The following is an 8,245-nucleotide window of genomic DNA, read 5'->3' on the forward strand; positions in this document are numbered from 1 at the left end:
TGCACAGTCCTCTGCCCATCTCAAAATCCTTGATTGAATCACACCTACCACGTGAGATAACATGTTCACAGGCTGCAAGGATTTCGACATGGATATCTTTCAAGGGTATCATAGTTAGAATTGTGCCCCCCCCAAAGATCTACAGATGGTCCCTGACTTATGACTGTTTTCACTTATAATTCTTTGACTTCACAATGGTGTGAAAGCAATATACGTTCAGTAAAAATCCTACTTTTTTGAACTTGGACCTTTTCCTGAGTCAGTGATTTGCTTGCTGTATGACACTGTCTCGGTGCCAGGCAAGGGCAGCAACCGTAGCCCCCAGTCAGCCCCGAGATCACCAGGGAAAACCACCGGCACACGGCAGGCACCGAGCTGTGTTGTTCAGGAAGCTAGGTGTTCAGTGCATCTTTTACCCGCAATGTTTTCAGACTGTGGTGTGTCTGTTGGGGTCTATGCCCATCATAAGTCAAGAGCCACTGTGTTCTAGTCCCAAACCTCAGTACCTGTAACTGGGACCTCATTTGGAGATAGAGTCTTTGTAGATGTCATAAGACAAGGTCATACTGAAGTAAGATGGGACCGTAAACCAACAGGACTGGTATCTCCATAAGAAAAGGAGAAAAGACGCAGATACACAGGGGACAAGACATGGGACAACCTCACGAGGAACCAGCCAGGGACGTCAAGGGGTGCGGGCAGCCCAGGAGCCACAGGAAGCATGGAACCACCCGGGAAGCCACGAGAACATGGTCAGCTGGTGGCCGGACCTCAGACTTGCCCTAAGAATACAGATTTCCGTCCTTTAAGCTAGACCGTCTTCAGTACTTTGTTACAATCCTAGGAAGTGACACAGGGGCCATTCTGCCTGCCACAGACCCAAAGTCATTTCCCACAGCCAGTTCACCTGTGGATATTTGAGTAGAAGAATCACAGAATCACAAGGCAGATTCCAGGGACCCAGTGACTCGCAACACAGGCTAGAGTCCTCCCTCGAGGAGCTTCTGAGCCAGAGGCAGCTGGGAAAGGCCCTGGAGTGCAGTCACGTGGCCTGCCCAGCCTTGATGTCCACATCCGTAAGGTGGGGACAGTCCATAACCCTCAGGGTGAAACACCTAGTACCCCGCAGGTGCTCAGTGTGTTCCAGTTGCTCGTCCCTGCTCCCCGTCCCAAGGGCACCCCTAGCCAGGGTGCTGCTCACAGCTTCTGGGAGGGACCAACTCTGCTGCTAGGTGCACCAACCTCTGCCTAACGTCCATCTCCTTCCCACCCACCAGTCCTGGGGACTTCAAGCTCCAGCCACAGGCGTGGAAATAACAGCCTTCCAGGGGCGGTTTAACCAGCTTCCACAACTGCCCAGACCCAAACCCCACAACAGCACCCTCAGCTACACAGCTCACGCGCACAGGGGCACACACCATCTACACCCTCCACATGCCACGAGAGCACACTACTTACATACCTGCTGTGTTCACCCTGCACATCCATGACATGTGTACATCTGCCTACCCACACACTCCACACATGTGTGATCCTGCTTTTCTGGTGGACTCTAACACACCTGGGAGCTTTTACGAAGTCCAAGCACACCAATAAATCCCCACCTTTGGAGTGGCCCTAGGTGTTATCTCTTGGAAGCTCCCCAGAGGATTCCAATGTGCACACAAGTTTGGGACTGTAGGCTCCTCTAAAGAGACCCCAGCCTGCAGTCCCAGAGCCACCGGGAGCTGGGATGGAGCCCGGAAAGGGCTCCCCACACTGCAAGGTCACATGGCGGTCACCTAGCAGACCCCAAGCCACTGGCATCTGGCTTCTGTTTTCATTGTTACCTGGTAGCACCATTATTGACCTGGGGAGGAAGAAGAAAAGTCTAGACTACAACGCTTGCTGCTCCAGGAATATCCAGAGTCAAATTGGTAGGAAAATGGATTTTACTCAAAGCCAGATTTGAAGGAAGATAGAGAAATACTTATCATTTCAAAATATTCAGTCTTCGAAATCCCTGAAGGTGAGCAGAACTTTTAAAGGAGAAGAGGCGAGGCAGGAAGTGAGACCAAAGGCAGGACAGACTCGTATGCAGGACAGACAGAGCGTATGCAGACTCGGTCAGCGTGTGCTGGACAGGCCAGGGCAGGGGCGAGCTCCATGATCAGCTTCTTTGGTGTCTTTCAGGGTTAGGGTTGAAGCCCTTCAGCCCTCCTTCTCAGCAGGAGGACTGAACTGTTCCCAATTCAGAAGGGGGACCACAAATTCAGTCTGTTTCAACCACTGTTAATTATTCATCTCCCATCAAAATTGTCACCCCCAGCTCCTTGGAAGTCAACTTACCCCAGACAGGTAGTGAGTGCCCAGGCCCTGTGTGCCCAGGGGCCACCTGGCCCTGGAATGGAATAGCTGGGGCTCCTGGTAGCGTTCCCAGGTGGAGAGGAGGGAGGTGTTGGGTCCTGGCCCAGGATGCTGCTCGGCTGCTCTCCCAACACCAGGGCTTCCATCATAGCCCCAGCAGCATGGCGGTCTTCCTTTAGGGTCCTGTGAGAGCCTCTGAACAGTGCTCCCACCCCACCCCCAGCAAGCTCCTGTGTGCATCCAACAGAAATGTGTGTGTTCCTGTCTCCAAACATGTTCCGGAATGTTCTTAGTAGCACTATTCATAGTAGCCAGATGCCCATCAACAATAGGACAGAGGATTGAATAACAGGAGAGTGGTGGGGTGACATGACAGAATGCTGCGCAGGAGTGAGACAGGGGAAGCTCAGGCACACGTGGTGGTGTAAATGACACCCACAGACAGTAGGAGGACAGAGGCCAGACAGCAGAGGTGCCTGTGGAAAGAACGCAGCACAAACCCCTGTAGGTGTGAAAATGGCAGAACCAGCATCATGCATTGGGTGGAGCACAGAGCCAGGACTTACGACTATTCTGCAAGAATTTCATACTTCAACAACAGTTTAAAAAAAAATGGTGAAAGAGTTTCAAGAGTGTTCCAGAGGTCTGGGAATAGGGAGAGACACACCCAAAAAAACAGAGAGAGAGAGAGAGAGAGAGAAGGGGGTGGGGGGACATACTGCACAGAGCCAGGGCAAGATGCACCCTGAGGCTCCTGACTCACTCCACCCTCATCATCTCTGATGACCTGGTCCCCACCCCACCTGCACCCCACTGGATACCATGGGGTCTCTGAGAACTCCTCTGTGAGGAAACCCAAGGGCTTTTAGTCCCAAGCAGAGAGGCCAGCAATCACATCCCAGGAGGACCTGAGAGCCCAGAGGCTGCATGGCTGTCCAGGAGGGTCCTCTCATGCTGAGGCTTGCCCTGCACACAGGCAGCTTATCTCATCCAGATCTCTCTAATTATCCCTCATCTTCTTCCGCTCTGATCTTTGGAATATTTGCTCTTGAAGCCATCAGCCACCATATAAGCAGTCAGGCGGCCTCAGGCAGCCATGCTAGAAGGAAGCCCAAGCTAGCCCACATGGAGAGACTACACAGAGAGGCCCTGTCTACAGGAAACTCTGGCTGTTCCAACACTGGGCATGTCTGACCAGCCACATGGGTGCCCACAGAAACCACCAGAAAGAATAACATGACTGGTGGTGTTTTAAGCCACTGTTTTGGGGTGATTTCTTGCATAGTGATAGGTCACTGGAACACCCCATTTGCAATGACTTATAGAATCAGACAGAAATCCAACTCAGAGGGCTCTGGGCAGAGGCAAGCCCTGGAGACTCCTACCTGGGCTGAATCCCACAAATGAAGGTTGGAGAGGAGGTCAGAGCCCCACCTGCCGTGGGGGTCATTGCTGCTGCCGGGATCTCTCCAGGCACCTTGGCTGGGTGAACAGCAGGAGCAGATCAAAAGAGGCCATGAGTCCTCACTGAGCATAGGCCCAGGGTTAAGGGCAGGGGTGGCACTGCACCCCCCTACCTCCGCCAGCCCAGGGTCACTCTACCAGAGAAGTGACCAGCCATGGCCCAAATCTGGCTTGTTAAATAACGGAGTCAGGTGGACTCCGCAGCCTGGGAGGAATCCGCGAACTCATGAGATTTTAATCTTTCCAAAGCTCCTGGGTCACCACTGGAATGCTGTTCTGGGCTTGCAGAGGGACAGCTGGGACCAGTCTTGTTCTCTGTGCCTCCTAGAGGTTCAGAGCCCAGGCTTGCCGCAGCCCACCTGGACTCTCACTCGCTCCGGAACCTTCATGTGTCAGGGATGTCTGTTGGGTGGCACAGTCGGGCAACTCTGGGTGGGCTACATGGGGCAGAGTGGTAGCTCAGGGACACCCCAGGGCCAGGAGTGCCCACTAGAAGCAAAAACACAAGACCCAGGTTAGCAGGGCACTGGGGGCAGGGAGAGTGTAGCCTGAGCCCAAGGCCTCCTGGCCAGCAACTGCGGGGTGGTAGGGAGGAGAGGGGGGTCAGAGAGGCCACCCTGTCACTGGCCCTGCAGGTCCAGGACCAGAGGGAAAATTTAGAAAAATGGACCCTCCCAGAATGTGTGTGTTCCAGCCCTCACACCTCAAAACCAGCAAAATCTACTTTTTACAAACTCTTAATACAGTGCTGTGAGAGGGAGAATGAGATACAACAAAGCCAAATCAGACAGGCCCCTGGGCACCGCAGATGATGAAGGATTCAAACGCCCTCCTTCATGTTCATGCCTCTGATTGAGGATGGTCACAGTGGCGGGTGACCTAACACTGCCAGGGATCCCCAGGGTGGGGGATACTGGAGGGGAACTTGAGCTTTGGGGTCAGACAGGCCTAGACTGAAACCGAATCATTTAAAATTCATTCAATTCTGTCCTTAAACTGGCCCAAATTGCTTAACCTCTCAGGGTCCAGGTCCCTGGTTTATAACTTAGGGGTGAGGATAGCACCCACCTCAGGGTGGTGAGAACTGAGTGGAACCCTTTTGAACTTGACAGTCAGTGGGCATCCCCTTTGTAAACTTAAGGTTAAGGAAAATCAAGTTTTCATTCATACCATGATCTGGTTGTTAAATACTGTGGTCCAGCCATCAGAAACGATCTTCCCTCTCACTACCTTGGGGCAACAGAGTCGAGTCTGACCTATCCACGTGATACGGGTGGCTGTTTGACATGCTCAGCCTCCCCCGGGCCAGACACCTCAGTTCTCCCCACAGACGCCCTCCAGCCTGAACTGCCCCGGGGAGGGGCTGCCTGCACCCCTGGGGCCTCTGGAGGGGTCCAGCTGCATCCAGGGTGATTGGACCAGAGCAGGAAATGCAAAGAAAATATTTGTAGCAGGAAGGAAAGAGGAGAGGGGACGGAGAGGAGAGAGGAGGGGTGAGGGCCTCGAGGGTGGCTTCCCAGCGTCGCCCCGCTGCCAGGCTGCCTCCACACCCAGGACCTGTCGGCCTGGCATGGCCCCCGATTCAGGACCAGCTGCTGCTCCTCGCTCTGGCCCTTCCCTGCAGGCTGACTCAAAGCCCATCAGGCAGGGCCTGGAGAAGGAAGCCCACAGGAGGTGCCTGACCTGCCCTTGGCTGCTCTTCCCCTGGAGACAGGAGAATGGGCTCAGAAACCAGAAGGGCCTGGTTTGAATCTCACACTTACCTCCAGGGCCAAGTCCTTCCACCCCCCAACCCACCTCCTCACCTGCTGAGTGGGAAGGGGATCGCCCTCACCTGGTGGTGTCCAGGTGAAGTGGGGCCCGGGGTGCACATAGAGGTTCCCATAGAGGGTGGGAGACCCTAAGGGCTGAGTGCAGCCACCTCCTGGGGTGAGCTTTCAGCTCAGTACATCTGCTGTAGGCGGGGCTTGGGGCCAGGTCAGCTCCTTGGGGACCTGTCTGTGAGCGTCACCTCAGCCCCACTCTGCAGGAGAAGGGAGCTCCGTCTCTCAGCCAAGGCCTTGGCCCCAGTTTGAATGGAGGGGACTTGCTGCCTGGCAGCTCCTTGGGAAGGGGTCCCAGCTGCGGGCAGGATGTCAGCTTAATGACAGCGAGCACACTGTCCCTTCAGGTCAGCGTCTCCCTCCCCTGAAAGCATCCCTGCACTGTGCTTGGAGCTCCATTCAAAGGGAATTTGTCACCAGCGCCCAGGGGCACAGCTCACAGAGGATGGCAGCAGCTCTGGTACTGTTACTCTTTAATGGGCTGCGGGTGGCCCGGGTGCCACCTGTGGGGCTGGCTGCAGCTCTGCACCATGAACAGCCTCTGTCCTCCCCGTCGCCTGCCCCAGCGCTCCCCCTGCATTTCCTGGGTGCTGGGTGGGTACGTGAGCTCACTCGGGCTGCCTTACTAAAGTACCCTGCACTGAGTGACTTAAAGTGACAGAGACGCCTTGTCCCCTGTCCAGGAAGCTGGGAATCTCCCTCCAGAGCTCTGGGGAGGCTTTCCTTCCCCTCCTGCTCTGGTGGCCCAGGTGCTCCTTGGCGGTGGCTGTCTCATTTCAGTCTCTGTCTCCCTCTACATGGTGTCCTCCTGGGTCTGTCGGTTCTCTCCTCTCCTATAAAGGACACCAATCACAGTGGACTAGGGCCACCCTACTGCAGCAGGAGCTGTCCCCATTACATCTGTGGAGACCCTGTTTCCAAATAAGGGCCCAGGAGCGGGGTGGGGTTTCAAACCACAGCAGGGGGCAGTTTCGGGGACCCAAGTCCCAGGGATACCCGCAGGCCCTGGACAGGCACCGGGCCCTGTCAGCCCCAGTTTGCCCATCTGCAGGCCGAGAACAGCAACTCCCCCTCCTTCTTGATCAGAGGTGATGACAAATGTCCTTTAACCCACGCAGAAACCAGAAGGTGGAGCTGGAGAGGCCGAGTATCAGCAGCAAGAGGGGCTCCCTGCTGCTGACCTGGAGATGCCCAGGGGCCCAGCCCAGTACTGCTGCTCGGGAGGCTGGCCGTGCCCTTCTCCCCACGCCCACTAGGCCAGGACTACCTATGCCTCTGGCCCCGTCCCCCAGGGGCTGGACTCACTATGGGGCTCCGGTCACTCCAAGGTTTCCTTCACCATTGCAGCCTGTGAGGTCAGCAGCCCAGATCACGGCTCTCCCTCATAGGCCCTCACCCGACCAACCGAAGCGCCCCGTCTGCACTAGGCCTCCCAAGGTGTGTCGGACGAAGGTGGCCTCCATAAATGCCTCTCCACTCAATTTGGCTTTTCTATGAAACAGAACATTTGATTAAAAGACCTGAGGATAAATTATGATCAACTACTAACGATTATATTTTAAAAGAGCAATACATAATTTAGAACAAGGTTTAAAGAAGCTAAAATACCTAGTGGGTTTTTTTTTTTTTTTTGGTTGGAACATTTGGGGTTGCTAATGATGGGAACCCAGCTCTAGCTAGCTTAAAAGCAGAAGAGGGAATTAACTGATTTATGACACTAGAAAGTCCAGGGGCCCCTGAGATTCAGACACAGATGGATCCAGGGGCTCAAGGTCAGGCGCCATCTGTCAGTGCTCTCCTGGCCGTCACATGCATGGTGGCAGAAGTCTCACTGCTTCTCCAGCCTCTCACTCCACCATCCCAACACCCCCAGGGAAGGCACCCTCCTGTCCCCAACAGCCCCAGCTGAGAAGAGGGCTGCCTGGCCCTTGTCCCTGCTGTCCATGGGGTATGCCCACCTCTGAAACCGAGGGCCCAAGGCTCCTCAGGGCCAGGGGTAGTGGGGGCCACTCAGGACAGAGCATGTGGACTGCCAGTGGGTGAGGAGTGGTCCCCAAGAGAGGGCGAGGGGTGCTGGGGCCTTGCCCCCAGGCGCACCTGGGTCGTTAGCACCTTCCTTGGCTCCGTCTGGGCTCCAGCTCCCCCAGCTCTCTTACTCATACTCAGCCCAGTTCCTGGAAACCTGAGGGACTTGTGAGGCAACACCAGGTCACTGTGGACTCTGCAAACGAGGTCATCGGTTTGTCTGACCCCAGCCCGGGAGGGGTGCGCAGGCCAGGCCGGCACGGCTGTGGGCTTGTTAGCACTCACCGCACGGAGCCTCCCCCGACAGCCTCAATCAATGCCCCCCCCAGCCCCGCCAGGCTCCCTCCGTAACCCTGGCTTCTATCTGAAACCTGCCAACTGCACCTCAGAAGGGGGCTCCCCTCTCCACCCCTCGTGGCTAACGGGAATCGACACTTGGCTGCTCTCGGGCCCTGTCCCCACGGCCCCAAGCTCTGGGTCAGAGTGTGGCTCTCAGCACTGAGTCCAGCCTGAGGCAAAGGCAGGTGTGTAGCACAGGTGAGTCCAAGTCATGCCAACCCTGAGCCGTCGTCCGATACAGACAGCCC

Source organism: Marmota marmota, unplaced genomic scaffold, assembly GCF_001458135.2.
Source record: "Marmota marmota marmota unplaced genomic scaffold, marMar, whole genome shotgun sequence".
Taxonomy (NCBI): Eukaryota; Metazoa; Chordata; class Mammalia; order Rodentia; family Sciuridae; genus Marmota; species Marmota marmota.